Source organism: Hippoglossus stenolepis, chromosome 2 (genome assembly GCF_022539355.2).
Source record: "Hippoglossus stenolepis isolate QCI-W04-F060 chromosome 2, HSTE1.2, whole genome shotgun sequence".
NCBI classification, from domain to species: Eukaryota; Metazoa; Chordata; class Actinopteri; order Pleuronectiformes; family Pleuronectidae; genus Hippoglossus; species Hippoglossus stenolepis.
In genome coordinates, this window is record NC_061484.1 from 8,758,378 (window position 1) to 8,777,407 (window position 19,030).

General features: G+C 39.7%; 1 long non-coding RNA gene across 3 annotated transcripts; it reads right to left on the minus strand.

Moving 5' to 3' along the window:
• Positions 1 to 2,694: 2,694 nt before the first annotated feature.
• LOC118100835 lies at positions 2,695 to 15,201 on the minus strand. Of its 3 annotated transcripts, XR_004694479.2 has the most exons (5): positions 15,120 to 15,201; positions 14,269 to 14,401; positions 14,115 to 14,183; positions 10,744 to 10,887; positions 2,695 to 2,833 (listed from the first exon to the last, which is right to left on the minus strand). It is a non-coding gene; the product is annotated as an uncharacterized LOC118100835 (long non-coding RNA). The 3 variants fall into 3 exon arrangements; XR_004694480.2 differs by lacking the exon at positions 15,120 to 15,201 and having other exon boundaries at positions 2,698 to 2,833; positions 10,740 to 10,887; positions 14,269 to 14,501; XR_007034861.1 differs by lacking the exons at positions 14,115 to 14,183; positions 15,120 to 15,201 and having other exon boundaries at positions 14,269 to 14,415.
• Between the last annotated feature and the right edge of the window lie 3,829 nt (positions 15,202 to 19,030).

Below are 19,030 nucleotides of genomic sequence, written 5' to 3' on the forward strand. Positions count from 1 at the left end.
AATTATTTATTAAAGATCAGACATGTCCTCCTCCCTGTCTGCAAACAGCTCTCAACAACAAGAGCAAAACACGCTGCGGGACAAGGCTAATTATTTAACAAGACAAGTGAAATTCCTCTGCACGTCTGAACTGACACTAAGCATTTTCCCATGAGAGCTGCCCCTTGTTGTGGATCAGTTATGTGTCATTAATTATGTTTTAGGTGTGGATCAAAAATGAATAAGAGTGCTTCCTCAAAATAAGTTACTCAATTAAATGTGACAGCTACTTCACGCTTCATAACCATAATCACATTATTGGTAAGAAACCTGAGACACTCGATATGTTTCTTATTAACCAACCTTATTGAGCTGAATATGGAGTATGTGTTCAAACATCTTTCTACTGACACACCCAGCAGACGCAGAGCAACATTAACATTCTGCTGCTGTAGGAGTCATGTTGATAACAACATGTGGCTTGGCATCACCGGGGTATAGCCTATCTAACACTGTGAGGACACAGCCACAAACAAGCTCATGAAATCTTATCAACATGAACCAAGGTCTTCAGGAGTAAAGGTAATCTTGAAATAAAGAAACATTATACTTAATATACATGGAAAATTCATCAGGGGAAATACAGAAAATAAACTGAAGAGGTAGTTATGAGTAAGTTCAAACTTTTCAAATACTGTCTGCGGACAAATCACTGATTTACTGGCTTTACATCCTGAATGTCATACTGTTCTCTATTGACTCAGTGATCAACCCCTCAGTGTGTTTGAGGGAATTTACCGAAACTAACAAATGCTCCACCTTCAAAGGAAGCTCGTAGATGAGGTGAGGTTACCATAACCTCTCACAGGTCTAGAATATCTATAGATCTAATGATAAACCCTGTCGGTGTTGCTGCGGCAACAGATATGCCAACAGTGTCAATGTGATGTCAAAGTGGCCACTAGGATGAGCCATCTGTGGAGCTACAGTGGAAACTGTTAAGGAAGCCAAGAGACGCCAGGTTAATCGGCTTGCTGACATTTGACATCTGTGACTCACAAATGTGGCTGAGGAGAGGGGAGGACTCTCTAACTACAGAACACATACAGGAGAGAGAGCACAAACATTAAGGAAAAGACGGCTCGGAATTTAGTATTACAAAATTATTATTATTATTATTATCCATCTTGATCAAATTGAACTTGCCAAGCTGGCGTCACTCCATCTTAGTTTGACCAAATGCAACACATGCAGCAGGAAGACTATAACATACAATGTTTACAACTCATGTATCTTGCCCTAACTTTAAAGAGACCAATCATTGTGATATTTTGGGGTTGGTTGGGGTATTGTGGTTCTGTCATCCTGTTTGTCTCACAATTTCATCTCGGTTTCAGAACACAAAGAGAAAACACATGCAGTGAGAATTTCTACACCGGAATTGGTCATGGAGGTCATTATCAAAAACAGTCCCGTGACTATTAGCAAAAATCTCTTTCTTAAATACAATGCAAACAGTGTTTCACTAGTTAGAAATACTGTATTTGTATATGTAGGTATTTGTTGTGGTTTTGTAAGTTCAAAAACGCTTAGCAATTGTTTTGATCCATCTGTAAAGACAAAGATCTAATTTGTCTTCTTACCTTAATTTGAAATTTGTTCAATCATAAAAAGCTGCCATCTCACATTTTATTGGCCAAAGTAACGTATTAACTTTCAACAAACCTTTCAACTTAACTTATAAATTATCACTAAGGTGGTGAACTATTGGGATAATCCCTACATTATCATATTTACTTTCTTGTAAAGATATATAGCTTGTGTTGCTACCTCTAAAATTTATATTGATAAATATGACAAGGAGTTACAGTCTGTATATTTTTAGAGGATAACATAAAGTGGGATTCATCCATACTCAATATTTAAAATATAAAAAAACTGAGCTGCACATGAAGCTGCAGGGAAATGACTGTTTATTTACTCTGATGTAAGGTGTAATGATTAAATGCAAAAGTCAATAGTGACACATTTAACATTTCATAATAAGGTCAATCAATACAGCACCTAATGTGCAAATGAAACAATACTCACTGAAGTACTTGAGCGTCTCTCCGATCTGGTCGTGAGTGAGTCCCAGAACGACCTCTGGTGGCAGCAGGGGTGTGTGCAGCCAGTCGTCATTGTCGTACCCAAACACGCTGTCTGCTCGCAGAGTGTAATTGGGCTGAGCCTCTGATAACAGGCTCACTATCTCCAGCTCAGGTAGGTTGGAACAAAGGTCTGAGCGAGGGGGGGGTTCGTTGTTTGAGTGTGTGTGTGGGTTTGTGGATAAGGAAAGAAAAACACAGAAAGTCAGCAGCACTTAGAAAACCATTAGTAAACATGCTTGTCATCTACAGTGACACACTGCCCTCTGCTGATTAATGTAGGAACCAGCATCTAGTTTTCAATTGTAAATCAATCGAGCCACATGTCTAAGATTATTCAAGGTGGGACCTACCTGTTAAAGTTGACACATCATGACAGGGCCGTGGTCCCAGGTCCCTGAGGTTCTCTTGTGAAGTAAGCTCAAGAGGCTGGGGGTCCACATCCAGAGACACTGCCGCGTCCCCCCTCCCCTCATAGAGGGAGATGGCTGACTGGGAGTCCAGGGGGGCCTGTGGGGGCCAGGAGGGAGGAGAAGAAGAGGATGGAGAGGAGGCAGGGTGGGACAGCTTGACTGGGGCCGGAGGGTTCAGGATGAAGACAAACTGAAGGCTACAGCTGTGCCACTGTGGGACTGAGGCCCCCTGGTGGCTCAGGGAGATAAGAAAGGCTCTCAGGGCATCAGGCTCAAACTCGTTGGAGAGTATGACTAGAGAGAGAAAGAGGAAGAGACAGAAGGAAAAAGACAGGAAACAATAACATATTAAAGGATCTGTGAGCAGGAAAGTCTGTAATGCAGTGATAGTGTAGTAGTAATACAATGATCTTGCTGAATCTTACTGTCTTCAACTACTTTAATTTGATGTGAGGACAGATTTCTATATTTCAGATTTTCAGCAAATAAACACATAAAATTAGAAACTGACGCAATGCTTGACTTTTACTCTTTATGAATATAACGAAAGTTATATTACAATGTAATATATAAATAACTGGTCAGAAACAAACTATATAACAATTAATATTACAGCCTCACCTGATATGGAAATTGAACTGGTTCCTACAGTGATTTTTCTATCTAAAAAATATCTGTGCAGGCCTTGTATATCTGTGACAAAACTTAATGATAAAGTGTCATTTCATCATTTTATGAAACAGAAACTCCATACAGTCATGTTATGTGTGCGTGTGTGTGTGAGAGAATTAACACATTTAACACTGAACTTGTTACCTTTACCATGGTTCCTAATACATCTAATTTTGTAACAAAATAAGATTCATTTATTTTTCAAAAGATCCACACTCTCCCAATATCAAACCTTTTGTTTGACCAAAGACTCTTTGACTAGAAGACAAAGCAGGGCCTGGACCCCTGTCTGTGTTTCAAGGTCACAAAGATAAAGTTACAGCCCGAAGCTACACGCAGATCAGGTTCCTCAGCATAACTGTAACACTCCTATACAGAGCAAGAGCTGGTACATGCTCAGTGAACCACACACAGAACCGCTAACAGCTAAGGCCAACAAGAATTTGTGTTATATTAAGCAGTAGAAAGCAAATGTTACTAAATATTTGCACAGGTCTGTGACTAATTCAGCAGTGTTGGACATAATTGACAAAGTAGTATTATTATTATTATTAGTAGTAGTAGTAGTAGTAGTAGTAGTAAAGCCATACTCATAATCATACTCAATATCATAATAATAATTTATATAGAAAACACACACTCTCGGTTTTGTTACTGCATAATATTGTGTCTTGTCTTGCAAAGAGCATATAAGTTTTTTTAAAAGTGTGTTTTTTTAATTTTAGTTTCTATGAAAAATATGAACCGTGTTGTTAGTCATTAAATGTGGTAATATACAATAGTACACAACAAGCATTAAAACAAAACATGCATTTTCAGGCAGGACATTTTTCAGAGGAACATTCATGACAAAGATTTTAGCCTGCATTATTTTAATAATAACAACTAGTGTATCTGTTTTGTTTATAGATAATAAAGACAGTCTCCCACAGCTCAAATAAGCACGTATTATTGTTGGAATAATGCGTTTGTCATAAAGGCTTCATGCCTTACCTTGGCTGGTAAGAAAAGGACACTTGATACCTCCAACCAGTTATTGCAGTTATAAAACAAGCAGGCCAGAGGGCATAGAGTTAGTCCCAATTAAAGCAACAGCTACTAGACGGCCATGATAAGCCCAGACCACAAATGCACATGACACACACCGCTAAAGACTGCAGCTGTGTACACATCACAACACACCCACCTGATAACCCATGAAATAATGCCCCCACTACCACCACCAGAGGCCCCTTTCTGTTCCCTTCATCCTTCACAGCACAGTCCATCCAATCAGCTGAGTGTTTTGGTTTGCAGCCAGCACTTCACCATGCATCCTCCAGATGACTCCGCACTGCAGCCACACATGCACTCCAGCTTTTATATTCACCCCCTTCACACGGCCCATGAGTGGCAGTAAATCTACAGTATGCATGGGGTGAGTAAAGAGTAAATGTTCCCACTTGCCTACATCCCATAGACACTCTGCATAATCTATTAATTTATCATGCATACAAAACAAAAGCTATCCACTCATGGAAGAAAAAAAAAACAGGCATGTCCAAGCTTTTCACATTAACACCCTGTCATGTCTAATTTAGCAGTTAGTGAAACACACAGTTGGTTAGTTAGCCATGCAACCGAGCGAGACCCTGTCAGCCACTTAGGGGTGACACCAGGGGACACGGTTATTAGCCCTCTCCCCCTCCTTTGTATTCTTGTCTTTTTACTGTGCTGGGCAGGATGCCAGAGGGGAAAAAACCCAAACTGTCAGCTGAGTAATCAGCCACAGCATCATTCATACAGAACATAATGGGGCTGCACAGTGGATTAGTGCACATCCGCATTCAGACACAGCAACAGAAGAGACGGTCAAAAGAGATTTAAAATGCCATCAGGGATTTTTGAGAGTTTACTGTAACCAGAATCAACCTGACAGTAACAAAAATAATCACAGTGAGAAAAGCTGATGCTTCATGTTTGCTACTGGCTTGAAGTCACGTCTGAACTGAAACCGCAAAGCAGAAAAACCCTGCATGCCTCGGACCTTGGAGCCTGGACTGGATCTGAGCTGAACTCTACAGAGGTAAAGGGTGTTTGAAAAGCTCTACGTTGGTACTCCGTGCAAATAATGTGCTTCCAGGAGGGTGTGTACGTGAGCAGAGGCACACAGGAGTGAAAGTGAGATGGAGGGCGGGAGGGGAACGAGGGAGGGACAGAAGACCCCTGCTCTAAAGGGGTTGAAGGAGGGGAGCATTTGAAACCTGCGTACTAGTACTTAGGAATGAATGGGATCAAGGATACTGTTAACACTTTTTATTCAGTCTGTAAGTGACAGATTGAATGAGTGACCTACTGCAAGACAAAGGCAGTGAGAGTGTAGCTGCTCAGAAAACAATAAAACCTCTAAGTAGTTAATTCAAGCAGCAAAGTCCAAATTATCCTCTGAAGCAGAGTTAGTTATCTTGAACCTATAGAGATATCAGGAAATTACAGCCTCAGATATCAGAAAATTAAGACTCATGCTCAATACTATAAATCTAAATTTAAAAACTTGGAACTACAGTCCATTAACTCTGAGATCCATTTAGCAAATGCTTTTCAAAGTTAACAGACATATTTCTCATAGTGGAGCACTTCTATTAAACTGGCAAGTTAAATGTATGTTTGTATGTAGGCAAAAAGTAATTTTTTTCTTCAGTTATAGATCATTTTTAGCTCTTCTGCCACTAGTTGCTATATGTTAAGACTAGTGCAGTGTTTATTGGACTATGGTGATGCCGATTGCAGCTTCCTTTCTGAAACTGTAAAAGTGACCTGCAGTGATTGAGCAAGTAAAGGCCGACTCCAGGACTCAGTCCACAGAACCCTGGAGCAGCTGCACAAAGAGCTGTTCACCTGTTTATTCAAAGTTCAATGAAGCTAGACTCAGTGTTCAGAACCCCAGACTGGAGAATCAGTTCTTGTTGCCATTGTCATAAACATGCTGTTGTCGTGACCGATAACATCACTTGCATTGACGAGTCCCAGCCGCCACTGCTGCAGCGTGCTGGCTACGTTTGTTCAGAGTTTATTAACAGTGAACGTATTGCGTTTTCAAATCGCACCAAAGTCGACACTGCACTTCTTGGGCCGTTAAAAATACGCATACCAAGTGTGAAGCAGTTTTTTACTCGTAAAGCTTAGCACTTGATGTTCAACACAACTTAAGGTGCATTTTCCTTCCACAAAAGCATGAATGGAATATATTGTTTGCAAAGTCAGACATTTTGAGTAAAGTAATATGTATAATGTCAATTTTATAGAATATTCACTAGTCACTATATACTGTACCTTTTCTCCTTTTCTCTCTTCTTTCAGGACTCGTTTTAAACTTTGTCGTCCTCCACAAGTTTGACTGCACTCAAGTCATGGCAGAATAATAAGCTGCTCAGTTCATGCAGTTTGACATGAGCTAACAAGGTAAGAGATAAGTGAGTCAGTGCAAGATCATTTAATTGCAATAATGCTTTTTTTTTAAACATTAACATTTCACTCATCAAATAAATATTTGGTGTTCAGCATGTCCTTTGTTTTAATGAACAAGTCTAACTACCAGTATCTTTGGTATCATTAGTTACAGGGAATGAGGAGGAAAGTAAAACACTTATTGGGATCACCTCAGGCTATGTGAGCAGGCAGTAGGAGATTGTTTTCATATCATACTTAGAGGGGTGCATCTGATGTCCAAGGTTATTAATATAACAGGAAAGTTAACAATGTTGAATAGAAACTGCTCTGATTCTACTTTGAATATGAGGCCTACTTAACTCTAGCATTACACCTCAGATGCCTTCAAGGTACGAGAGAATAAAGGACACAAGATCTGGGTGATTGCCTCATTCAACGATTTAATGTCATTTGAGCTTTAGAGGCTTGAATTTGATCCAGAATGCATGGCACATACATCTGCAGCAAAATTTACAGTAAAGAGGTAAATATTACGCACATTACTTACTTTTACTGTGTGACATAACAGTGGATTAAGTCTTTCAATGACAATCTGTACAACAATTCTTTACATGACAATGGTAATAGCTGTATGTGTTTGGAATGCAGTTAAATGCAGACAGAAGTGGAAAACATCTGCTGTCAGAAAATATTGAAGCTAACATTTTTATTCTGTTGTCACCAAACAACTGTTTAGTAAACCTGCACAGTTTATTCTTATGCTGGAGTACATTAAAGCTAAGGTTGGTAATCCTGGAAAAGCTAGCAAAAGCAGGCTACACTTTGAAAATAAGAAACCGATACATCCAACCCCGTCTCATCGGCCCTCTCATCAAAGCTACATCCCAAATCCCATGAACATGTACTGACAGACAACTGAAGCCGACTTGTCCGTGACTCGCTCGCTAACTTCTGACTCGTCTCTGCATCAGCGGTGTACGCCTCTTCAGCTGTAGACTCCTGTCACGTGCAGAGAGAGCCCAGGCAGGGTGCTCGCAGGCAGGCAGGTATAGTGACAGACAGGTACGCCAGCCAATCTTTTTATTCCAACTCACTGAAATGATTGTTCGTGTTTATTACAGTCCTGCAAGGGCCACATACAGCTGCTTTTGTTCCTCATCATTTTATTCACTGACGGCTATCGGGACGTGAGGAGGATTTAAACAAATAGTATGAAAATAGTTTTAGAAACAACTTACCAATCCTACCTTTAAATTCATGCATAATACAACTCAAATAGACTGTTTTGGGGAAACAAGCAACATGCATTTACCTCATTATTTGAAATAATTTGCCACGTTCAATAGTTCTGTGTAAAACACCAAGTTCAGAAGACCAGGCTGGAAATAGATATTTGAACCTAACCAGCTGAGAGGACGACATGACCCAACAGTGCATCATTGTGTTGTAGTACAGAGATAAGCAGACGTGCATCAGGTCACGATCTCAGCAGACCAAGTCACACACACACAGCATCATAAGACATTTATGGACCAATATAACTGCAATAGGATGTTTGAGAGGTAATGCGTGTCGTTCTGTAATACCAACTAATGCAGTACTCTACTGCTCAGTGCTCAGGTTACAGTTCTTTATTCAACTGATAGATTTTTTTACTCCATTTAAAAAAATAAACGCGGCTTGTAAAATTTTAAGAAAGAAAACATAAAGAGGTTAAGTTATAAATCACCAACTTTGAATGACTACCTCTTGTATTAAAAGCTACAGCCTCAACATCAACTAACCAGCTCCATGCTGCTGTCACACTCTTCTCGATGATGCAAACGACAGTTGTTCTGAACTACCTGACTCCCCCGTAATGGTGAATTAGGAGAAAGGTTTGGTTAAAAATTAACAACCTGACCAGGTTCCTATAACAGGTCAATTATATGAGTCATATTGTTATCATAAAAGAGACCTGAGATATAAAGGTGAGATCTGGGAGTTTCAATCTCATTCAACAGCAGTCAGGAAAGCCTGGCGTCTTCTTGCCAACATAGTCTTTCTTAAAATTGTATCTGTGCGGATAGGTTTTATAATTTTAATTATAAAATGTTTCATATCAGGCAGAGGTCTGCACAATGCAAACACAAAACCCAAACCATGACAAAAGGCAGGATGTGATGCCAGATACTAAACAAATATTGAAGTTTGCCACATTAAAGAGCTCTGGAAAGGTGCTGGAAAGGGACTGAAAGATACTGAAGCTTACATGAACACTTAGAAAATGGCAGGAAGGAATACGACTGCAAGGATTAATAATAAAATGAATAATGATTACAAACTGATGAATCTGTCTGTCATGTTTTTAAATTTATCAATTAGTCCTCTATAAGATAACAGAAAAAGTGAAAAATAAAATGATAAGAATAAAAAAGAATCTTAAAATTGCTTGTTTTGTCTGACCAATGGTACAAAATCCGACAAGAATATTGTTGACATGAATATGAAAAGCGATAAAGCCACTCACATTTGTATGTGTCAATCAAATAATCAGTTGTCCAATTTGAGATTAACCGTATACATGGGTATGGTGTTCACGTGAGTCGGAGGAGAACTAATAGGACAGACATAGAGGAACAGGAGTTAAAGGAGTGAGACCTTAATCAGAGCAAGAATGTCACCCTGACAACTGGGAGATCTAAATCTGGACAGCAACTCCGCATGAAAAGAAAGTGGTCACATAAAGTCAAATAACTATCACTCACTCTCTGAAGGAACAATCTGCTCTGTTCTCTCAAAACGCAGTCACATAAATTAGCTTAAAGAGCTTATAAAGGAACACATAAAACTTCCCAAAGGAATCACCTTGCAGATCTATGAGGGAATAACGTGTCGTAGTCAAGAGTTAAATATTATGCAAGTGTGCAACACAGAGTCAGTTTGCTAAGTTACTGACTACCATGACCTCTAAAACAGACTGTGAGATCAAGCGTCAAGGTTAAAATAAATGATTCTGCACAGTCCCATCAGTAATATCAAATTGCTCTTGTGTCCCCAGTTAGACCTAAAGCAGGACTTTTGGGGTTTTAAAGAATATTCACTCCATTCATACTACAGTAAACCAACAGACTCACAAGCAGGCAGTGGACTTAAGGCTACCTAGTGTTTATTTTGACTCTGACCTAATCTTTGAGTAGCAACCAAGTTGTCTGTTAAATCAGATGTTGTTCCCGAGTTTGAGAACTTAACCACAACATAGCTTCTAAATGTGTTACTAAAATCTGGAAGAAATAAACTAGAAGAACTCAAATATAAACCACATATAGCATTAACTGCCTGAAGTGCACACAAGATCAGATGCATTTATTTACTGTGTCTTGGAGACACACAGACTAACAGATTTATGCATGCACATAAGGGCTATTCTCAACTTAATGAAACGGGGAAATCATTGTTTAGCATGTGCATATTTAGTGGCAGATCTATTTCTCGCTCTCATCCGTTATGTAAATGTTTATTTTAATTCAAAAGACTTCTATAGAAAAAACTCTTGAGTCAGCTGCGTTGACGATTACAGCATGAACTACCAAGCATGTCAGTGTTTTATATCATAGTACTGTTGTACAACTTTTCTAATGAATTTGGTGCTAGGCACTCTGTTGTGTAGTGTCGTGTTCAGGAACAGCTCAATGTCAAAACAGCAGCAGAGAAAATAAAACAGGAAGTCTCCCACACATTGTCCCACCTGACAGTTCAGAGACAAACTTAAGACCTCAGAGAGTCCGAACCAAGAAATCTCCTCAGGACATCTAATCAGCAGGGCTGGTTCAAAAGTACAAAGAGCCTAAAGCAAATTAAAAAAATGATTGATTCAACTCATACAAACATAATCAGGGGACTTCAGGGATAATATATTGTTGTAAATCATGCATTCATTCTCTATGTTTCTGTCCACAATTAGGCAGAAAAATTAACCGGTAAAAGCTTCTGTTCTGGACCAAGCTAATCAACACAGATAGAGTTCAGCAGCAGACACACAGAGATCATGCTAAAATGCTAATAACACTGGACAAGCCCAGCAGCTATAAAACTGATTCAAAAGCTGAAAGAGACTTACTTACTGTGACGCTGCAGCAGTTAGCATGTGATGATCTGTGCAGGAGAGGGAACTGTCTTGTTCAGTGTACACCCATTAAATCAAATGATCTCTGCCGCTAGTGCTGCTTTACCGGCCGGCTTCTGTCCTGTCCCGTCCCGAGTGTGTCCTGAGAGAGAGAGAGAGAGAGAGAGAGAGAGAGAGAGAGAGAGAGAGAGAGAGAGAGAGAGAGAGAGAGAGAGAGAGAGAGAGAGAGAGAGAGCAACAGTGAGGCGGGGTGGAGGTGGAGCGGAAGGAGGAATGAGAGAGGAGGAGGAGGGACATGCGAAGAAAAGGCGTGGTGGTCTATGGTGCCTGAGTCACAATGGACAGATAAGTGACCTAAAAGTGAGAAAAGACAGTGGTCTATATAGGGCTGGATGATGTGGTTTAAATTATATAAAGATACAAAATGCTCACATCAGTTGATATAAATAATTACCATGATTAATGTCACATTGTTATTTCTGTTGAGTTGAAAGACTGGTTTTTGCTCCCGAGTGAAGATTGTGGTTGTAAACTCTACTTTATGAGCAGAGAATGACAAAAACCTGACAACCAGCAAAACCGTTTACACATCTGAGGTAGAGTGTCTGTATAAAACAAACTAGGGCCCTAAGTAGAGCACATACCTCCACCAAGGACCAACGGTATCATTTAATTCAACCAAGCTGCACCAAATTGCTCACATTCATAGATACCAGCCCCCTAACTGTGCCTGATTTTTTTCCATCAAGATCCATCAATTATTCCCTGGAAAATCTGTGACGATGTTGAAAACTATGGGTCTTTTTCTAACTAATAGTTTGAGCACAAGCAGAGCAAATCTAAGCACTAGCGGGGACTATTTGAGTGCAAGGATCTGAACGAGAAATCAGTAAGTCCTGCTCTCACACTGAAAGACGACACTTGGAAAAAAATAACATTAAACAACAATCTATCTCTCAATGTTTAAGAAAGTGAGAAAAAAAATCCTCTATGGATGTGTTGTATGCTTAAAGATTCCTCAGTGTCTACCCTGTCCCAACTAATGACAATGCTGAGGACAAAAAAACACAGTATTGCTTCAGTCAAAACAACATGACAGAAACAATAAAGAGAAACATATAAACACAATGAACAAGCACAAATGCTGATAATACTTCCAAAGCATGTGTTTATATTGCAGCGTAGCCATCGTGCTATAAGACCATTTGATCATTTAACACCTTGAACAACGACTGACTGATCTGCATGTTTACGCTGTGATTTTACGTCTTTTGCATGTTCACCAAAAAAGGGAATTGTGGTTTCTTAAGGATCTACCACTTGTTCTAAAATAGAAACTGTTTGGTTATTAACATGAAACCTGATACAGCCATGACTTCACAGCAAACAGCTAAAATATTCAGTTACATCACACAAGATGTTTTCCAAAAAGTGAGGAACTTCACATTCCTCCGCTTTGCTGAACTCTCTGAGCTGAATCTGTGCTTTGACAACCCCCTACACTCTGTAAACTCATTAAAAGAACAGAGAATTATTTATCAGCATAACCTTTAACTGTTTGGAGCAACTGAGTCAGCTATTAAATCTTTTCATACAGCGCCTGGTTTTGTTTTTCAGTCTCTGAGAAGAAACTGATGTACCTTTTCATAATTTTTCTACCCAGGCAAAAATTACTATTGAAGACCAAACTGAAGAAACAATGTAGTAGGATTACATAAACATGAAAACAAACTTTGTGAACTGAAACTAGATTTTACTTTGCTGTGGATAAAATAAATTGTCTGAGCAGGGCTGGGCGATATGACCTTTAATCAATATCAAGTGTATTTCAAACTTTTACCTCGATTACAGTTAATGAATGATTAATTTATGTTTTTCTGTATTTATGTTCTATTTATTTGTTTATGTTATTCGCTGATGAGCTGTTTGGGTGTACCTTCCTCTCGCCAGCTGGGATTGGCTCCAGCCCCCTTTGACCCATACAGGATACGCAGTACAGACAATGGATAGATGGATTGTTTGTGCTCAACCAGAATTAGATGGTCTTAAACATTGCGTCATTTAAAAACATGTTAAGCGAGGAGGGAAAGAACAAGTGAAAGAAAGTATATTTTTTATATTATCTACAGGGATATTAAAGTTAGAGTTTTTCAACTCATAACTTCAATTTACTAAATACACACTTATTTTCAGATTGCATTTGGGTTAGAGGTGTGCCTCTGCATGTCAATCTCGACCAACTATGTAGAACACACAGTGAATAATGTGCAGTTGTTTACACACAAAGGTCCCATTCATTACCCTGCAGCTTACAGTAACCCGTGTGCATTCAGAGAGGGTGCACCTTCTGTCAGTCTGTGCTGTCTGACTCTACAGTGTATATGAAGGTGTATATATACACCGGCTATTGTTACAGCAGGATGAAGAACAATGAGCAGGTGACTCTCAATAATAGAGGAGTCGCCAGTGTTTGTGACAGGAGGAGGGTCTGAAGATGTAATGAGATGTTCGTTCTGCTGTAAACTGAGATTCAAAACTCATATGGAGAAGCCCTGACAGCTGGAGAGGCAGCGTTCAGTTTTAATGCTGCACAAGTGGAACAAGCTCCCAAAGAACTGCAGGTCTGCTGCAACTCTTAGTTCTTTTAAATCAATGCTGAACCACTTTCCTATTTACCTAAGCGTTTTTATTAAATCAAATAATTACTCATTTCTATTTCTTCACTATTTTATTTCTTTTTTCTCCTAGTTCTGATCGTACTCTCTATTTTAATCATTTTATAACGTTTTATTTGATCTTGTTTTTACTCGTTTATCATCTGTATATCTTCTCTATTGCTGTGTGATCCACAAATTGCTTTTAAATCGTTTGCTCTTTAACTATTTCCTATTGTTGGCCTTCAACTTTCCATTTTTTTTTATCATAAAGCACTTTCTAAGTGTGTTTTGAAGGGTATTCTATAAAGTATATTTTTGTTTTTATTATACTATCTTTTCAATTTCTTTTTAAATGCTCATTTCTTTGTATCGCCTGAAGTTGATTTTACAATGTGCCATGATGCCTTGTAAAGCACTTTGGATTGTCTTGTACTAATAAACTTGCCGTGCATAAGTTTCACAATAAGACAGCAGCTATTACTTTATTATCAAAGAAATAAAACAGTTAGCTAGACCGGGAAGAGCCCACATAAACTTGCTAGCTACTAAGGCAGCTAAAACAACACGTTGTAAACAATCAGCAGCAGCTCCGTGCACGTATGAGCACGGAGCTGTGGGTGAAATGTGGTTGACTTGTGTTGTATTAGTCAGAAAGTCCGTGCTTGTAAGATGTTAAATAAACAACAAGAATCGTGTCATCAGCACTTCCGACCTCAGAGGGAAATCCCACCCTGCTGCTGCTGCTGCTGCTGGAGCGCTGTGGAAATTCACCACGTTTGTTCTGTTAAAAAAAACAAACATGTCGACCGCAGAACTGTGTGTGAATCAAAACGAGAGGAGAAAGGAGGAGACGAGGTTAAACTCACATGTTTTGTTTCACCTGAGTGTGTCCGTGGTCGCTTTAGGGTCTCTCAGTAAACTCAGCTGTCACCGCGGCTGCTCCGCTCCGTGTTCCATTTGCTCATCTTGACCGCGCGGGGCATCATGGGACACGTAGTTCTGCGGCGAAACATTAGTGGTTTATTTAAAACTTATTAACGATAGCTCTTTTTTTTTTGCTTTCTGCTGACTAAATTGACTAATTGACTATTTATTTGCTATTTTACTTTCTTTTTTTTTAACAGGGCAGTGCCCATTATAAACATGCCTGTTAGCTTGACCTGTGTTAAAGGTTCAGTGTTTAGAATTTAGTGACACCTAAGGATAAGGTTTTATGTTGCAGCTGAAGACCCCTCATCTCACCCTCCTCCTTCAAACATGAAAGAGAACCTGTGGTAGACTTCAGTTGTCATAAAAACTCAAAACATGTTTAGTTTGTCCAGTTTGGACTACAGTAAAAAAATTAAATGGCAGCCTCCACAGAGAGGACCCGCTCCCGATGTCAATATAAAGTATTTAAATATAAAGGGCCCATTCTAGGGTAATGAAAACCACAATTCGTACAATTTAGATGAAACACACTAGTAAAAACATCGCTAGGATTATTTCATATTCAACTTCTGCCAATAGATCTCTTTAACTTAAATCTTACACACTGAACCTTTTGTGCTCAGGAGCTACTTCAGATGTATTCCTTGTAATTATGAAGTCCTCCTCAAGAAGTCCTACAATACACGGTTACTTTATTTATTGTTTGTGTGCTGGACATTGTGTGCAGAGCTATTTATTAACAGTCTATGGTGTAGAGTGAAGTTAGAAATCGTTGCGTTCATCCTACCTGGTTTATCTCCAATGAAGATTTCACTGTCAATATTTTGCACACTGCACTTCCCTGGGCCTATAAGATGCCAAGTGTAAAGCCAATACCATGAGCAGTTTGTAAGATATGCGTTCCACATACAGACAGACAGACAGACATTTATGTAAATCAGATTTACAGTCAGTTACATTGAGATATCCTGCCTCTAACTTGCCCAACATGTCATTATTCTGTATGTATATGAGGGTAATGGACGCTCCTGAAGAAATTGAGCGAGGCTCAATACCAGCAACTGGTCACATGCAGATGCAATAGATCTCACAGAAGTTGATTTAGTTACATACAGTATCTCAACCAGGCCTGTTTCTTTAAGAAAAGACTCCTACAAGCCTGATCTGTCTGATTGTTATGGTTGTCTTTGTGAGAACATCTGTAGTTATTTTAGCTATCTACCTACTTTATCTGGACCTTCTAAAACTAGCATGGACTCCCACATGTGACTCGAGCAAATGCTGGGCTATTTTAACCAGAGAGCCAAGTACCAAACCTGTTTGAGAATGTGCAAACACGCACGCACGCACGCACGCACAGACACGCGCACACACGCACACACGCACACACACAAACAAATACACACAAAACACACATGTTTGCTCAGCTATCCTTATTAGGACTTTGAATTGTCTTCCATGCATTGTGGACAACCTAACTGAAACATTTCCCATCCTTAACCATGACCAATTCATGCCTAACCATAACCTTAACTTAACCACAAGTCACACATTAACCCTGACCTTAACCAGGGCCTCAGAAATTAAGGTTCGCCTCATTAGGACCAGGTTTTGGACCCCAAGAGGACTACTGGTCCTGACAAGGTCAGTATTCATGCAAGAAGGAAGGACCTAAAAAAGTAACAAACACAAACACACACACACACACACACGATCTGACTGAAACACATGCCTCTGGTCTTGTTGAGTACAAACTGATTGTGAGTCTCTGTCTCCCTCTAGTGGTGAAAGTCTGAATGGACTGAAGGTTTTTACTGTAATCATTTGGTCCAAAGGGTCTCTTTAAACTTTAGTGGAAATATTAATACAATCCCAAAACTTAAAGCCTTAGATATGAAAGTATAATTCAGAATCCAAATGGCAGATTCTTCTAACCATAGCTTTATGTTCTATTGGATTGAATGTGTCTCTGTACAATGTTGCTTGTCAAACAGGTCAAAAAATATTTGTCAAGTTAAATCTTTTAATAGGTTTAATAGTGATTTTTGGGCAGAACCAGCATAATTGAAATTTAAAAAGAGCTTTAATTCTTCTACTTTATGTTCCTGGCTCACTTTTACACTAACCTAAGTCTTCTGTCTATAAATACTACAGTCACAATAATATTTTAATACACTAAGTACAGAGTATCTCTCTCCTGGTACAGGTGGTTCACTGCAGCTCTACTGTCCACTGATAACAAATATTCTTCAGTGGACAGCCAACACTGCCATCTCTGTGTGTCTTCCATTTCTAGTTGATGATTAATAATTTACAACAGCCTCCATCAATCCACTGAGCTAGTGGTCTGCTCCAGGCCACTTCCTCTCACAAGGACAATGGGGCTATTTCCTGCGGGGTGCAAGGCAAAGCATTACAGAGAGCAAAACAGGCGAGTATTGTGAAGCAGGGACATCATACTATCAGTGTTTCCTGCCCTTGGAATGAAAGACACACTTGACCACAGTGAGATTCAGGCTTGTTTGCAGGGATACTGGAGCCAAGTCAGCCAGACACCAGTGCAGACATTCGTTTGACTCCTGCCTACAGGATATCCAGAGACTCTCTCCGGACAGTTGTCTGACTTTGTGAAAATATGGTGTGTTTTAATAGAGACAGAGGGGAAACCTCTAACTTATTCTCATTGAGACAGAACAGCTTTGACACACACACACACAAACACACAAAAGGACAGCAGCAAGTCCACATTATGAAAAAGTGAATATTGAATCAGTGCTGAAACCGAGAAGACAGGTAATTTTGGCAGGGTCCCAGTGAGCAACAGTCCCACATGAATCCCACTTTGTTCATTCCGGGCTAATTTTCAAAAATAAAGACGCCGCTGTGCTGAAAAACAATGGCACCATTTATGTTACTGCAGCGCCTGTGTCCACTATTTCTGGAAACTGTGAGGAAGCCAAAACAAGTCAATGACAGGAGTCAAAGATAAAGGGGAGAGTCACAGGTTTGAGAGCAAAAGGTAGATTCAGATGGTCAGGTTTGTGGATAGGAAAGCACTGTCCCAAAATATACATTAGGACCCTCAAGTCACATATGAAAGCCCATGAAGGTCAATAAGGCCTGAAGCTATTTTTAAATGAAGGGCTGTCAGTCCCCACAGATATAATGGCCGACTGTACATAACCAGCAGCAGCTTTACTGGCCTCATCCCCCTCCATCGCTGTCTCTTTTAACAGGCGCAGACGATGACTGTCACAATGGCCACATTAGAAAGAGCCGTGACATTATGCCTCAGGGCAGGACATAGAATGTGACCTGACCTATCTGAGCCTGTCACACAGGCAGCCAAACACACTTAGTTGTTGTTTTAGACGTACATGCTCCACCAGTGTCAGTTGCTGTGTCATAATCAAGTTTTTAATTTTGAGTGCAGGAGGGGACATGATATATTCACAGTGATGCGCTGGAGCCTGTCCTCAATAATAATAGTAATATATATATTTTTTTTTTTTCAAATCGACCTAGCCTCAGTTATGGGATCTCTCTGAACTTTGCTTGTGCATTAAGCCCCATTAGCACATGTTTTGGAAATAACTATATAAAGAAATAGTTCTTCCCACACACACACACACACACACACACACACACACACACACACACACACACACACACACACACACACACACACACACAGAGAGAGAGAGAGAGACACACAGACACACACAATTCTTAGGTTTGCCACCAAATGCTTTTAACTCAGGCAACCCACATGCAAATATTTTGTTGCCTATACAGTTTGATTAATCCGTTTTTCATGTTCTGTAAAAGTGAACTGAATATATTAGTGTTGGTGTGAGAAAACAAGCATTTTGAATTAACCTCGGCTCAATATTCTTTTTTGTATTTCCTGATATTTTATGGATCAAACAATCCATTGAGAAAGTGATTTGCAGACTGTAAGTGTAAGTAACCATTCTTTCCAGGTCTTGTCAGTAGGGCCCATGTTTAACTCTCCTTATTTAGGCAAGGTGGAAATGAGATCATTACAGCACACATGACCCAGACCCACATAATCAAAACACTGATACGTCTTTGTCAGTGAATTGTGAGACACAGCCTCAGTCAGAGAGCGAACCGTTGGCTGCAGTGACTCATGGTTTCGTGTTGTAAATCAAGGTGTGGCCTCACAGGTGCTCCAGAGTGACTGTGAGAACAAGGAGCCTTCGTAGTGTCATAACACAAAGTGAATAGAAAACACTTTCAATTATTATAACATACCCACTTTGCAATTTATGTTTTCTTTTCTTGTTCAGCGTTAGTTTATTATATATAAATCTCTGGAAAGAGCTTTGTACTTTGCTCTTCTCCTGCCGGGCTGGACTGTGTTGTGTTGTGTTTGTTGTTGCGTGTTGAACATACTGTGTAGGGCCTAAGTGTTTATTTCAAAGGGCTTTAAAGGGATAGTTCACCCAAAAAATGAAAAGTGTTCGCCATTTACTTCAGTTGCATTGGATTTGGCTGCAACGCTGTTTACCCCTGAAACTCCAAAAGCGTTTTGCGGACTCAAACACTTCACCCGCCCCTCCATCGGCACAGTGGTGAGTAGACAATGAGTGGATTTTCATTTTTGGGGTGAACTATCCCTTTACATACACAGTTGCTGCCAACCTTTGAAGTTGTGCTTTGAGGATTCTCTTT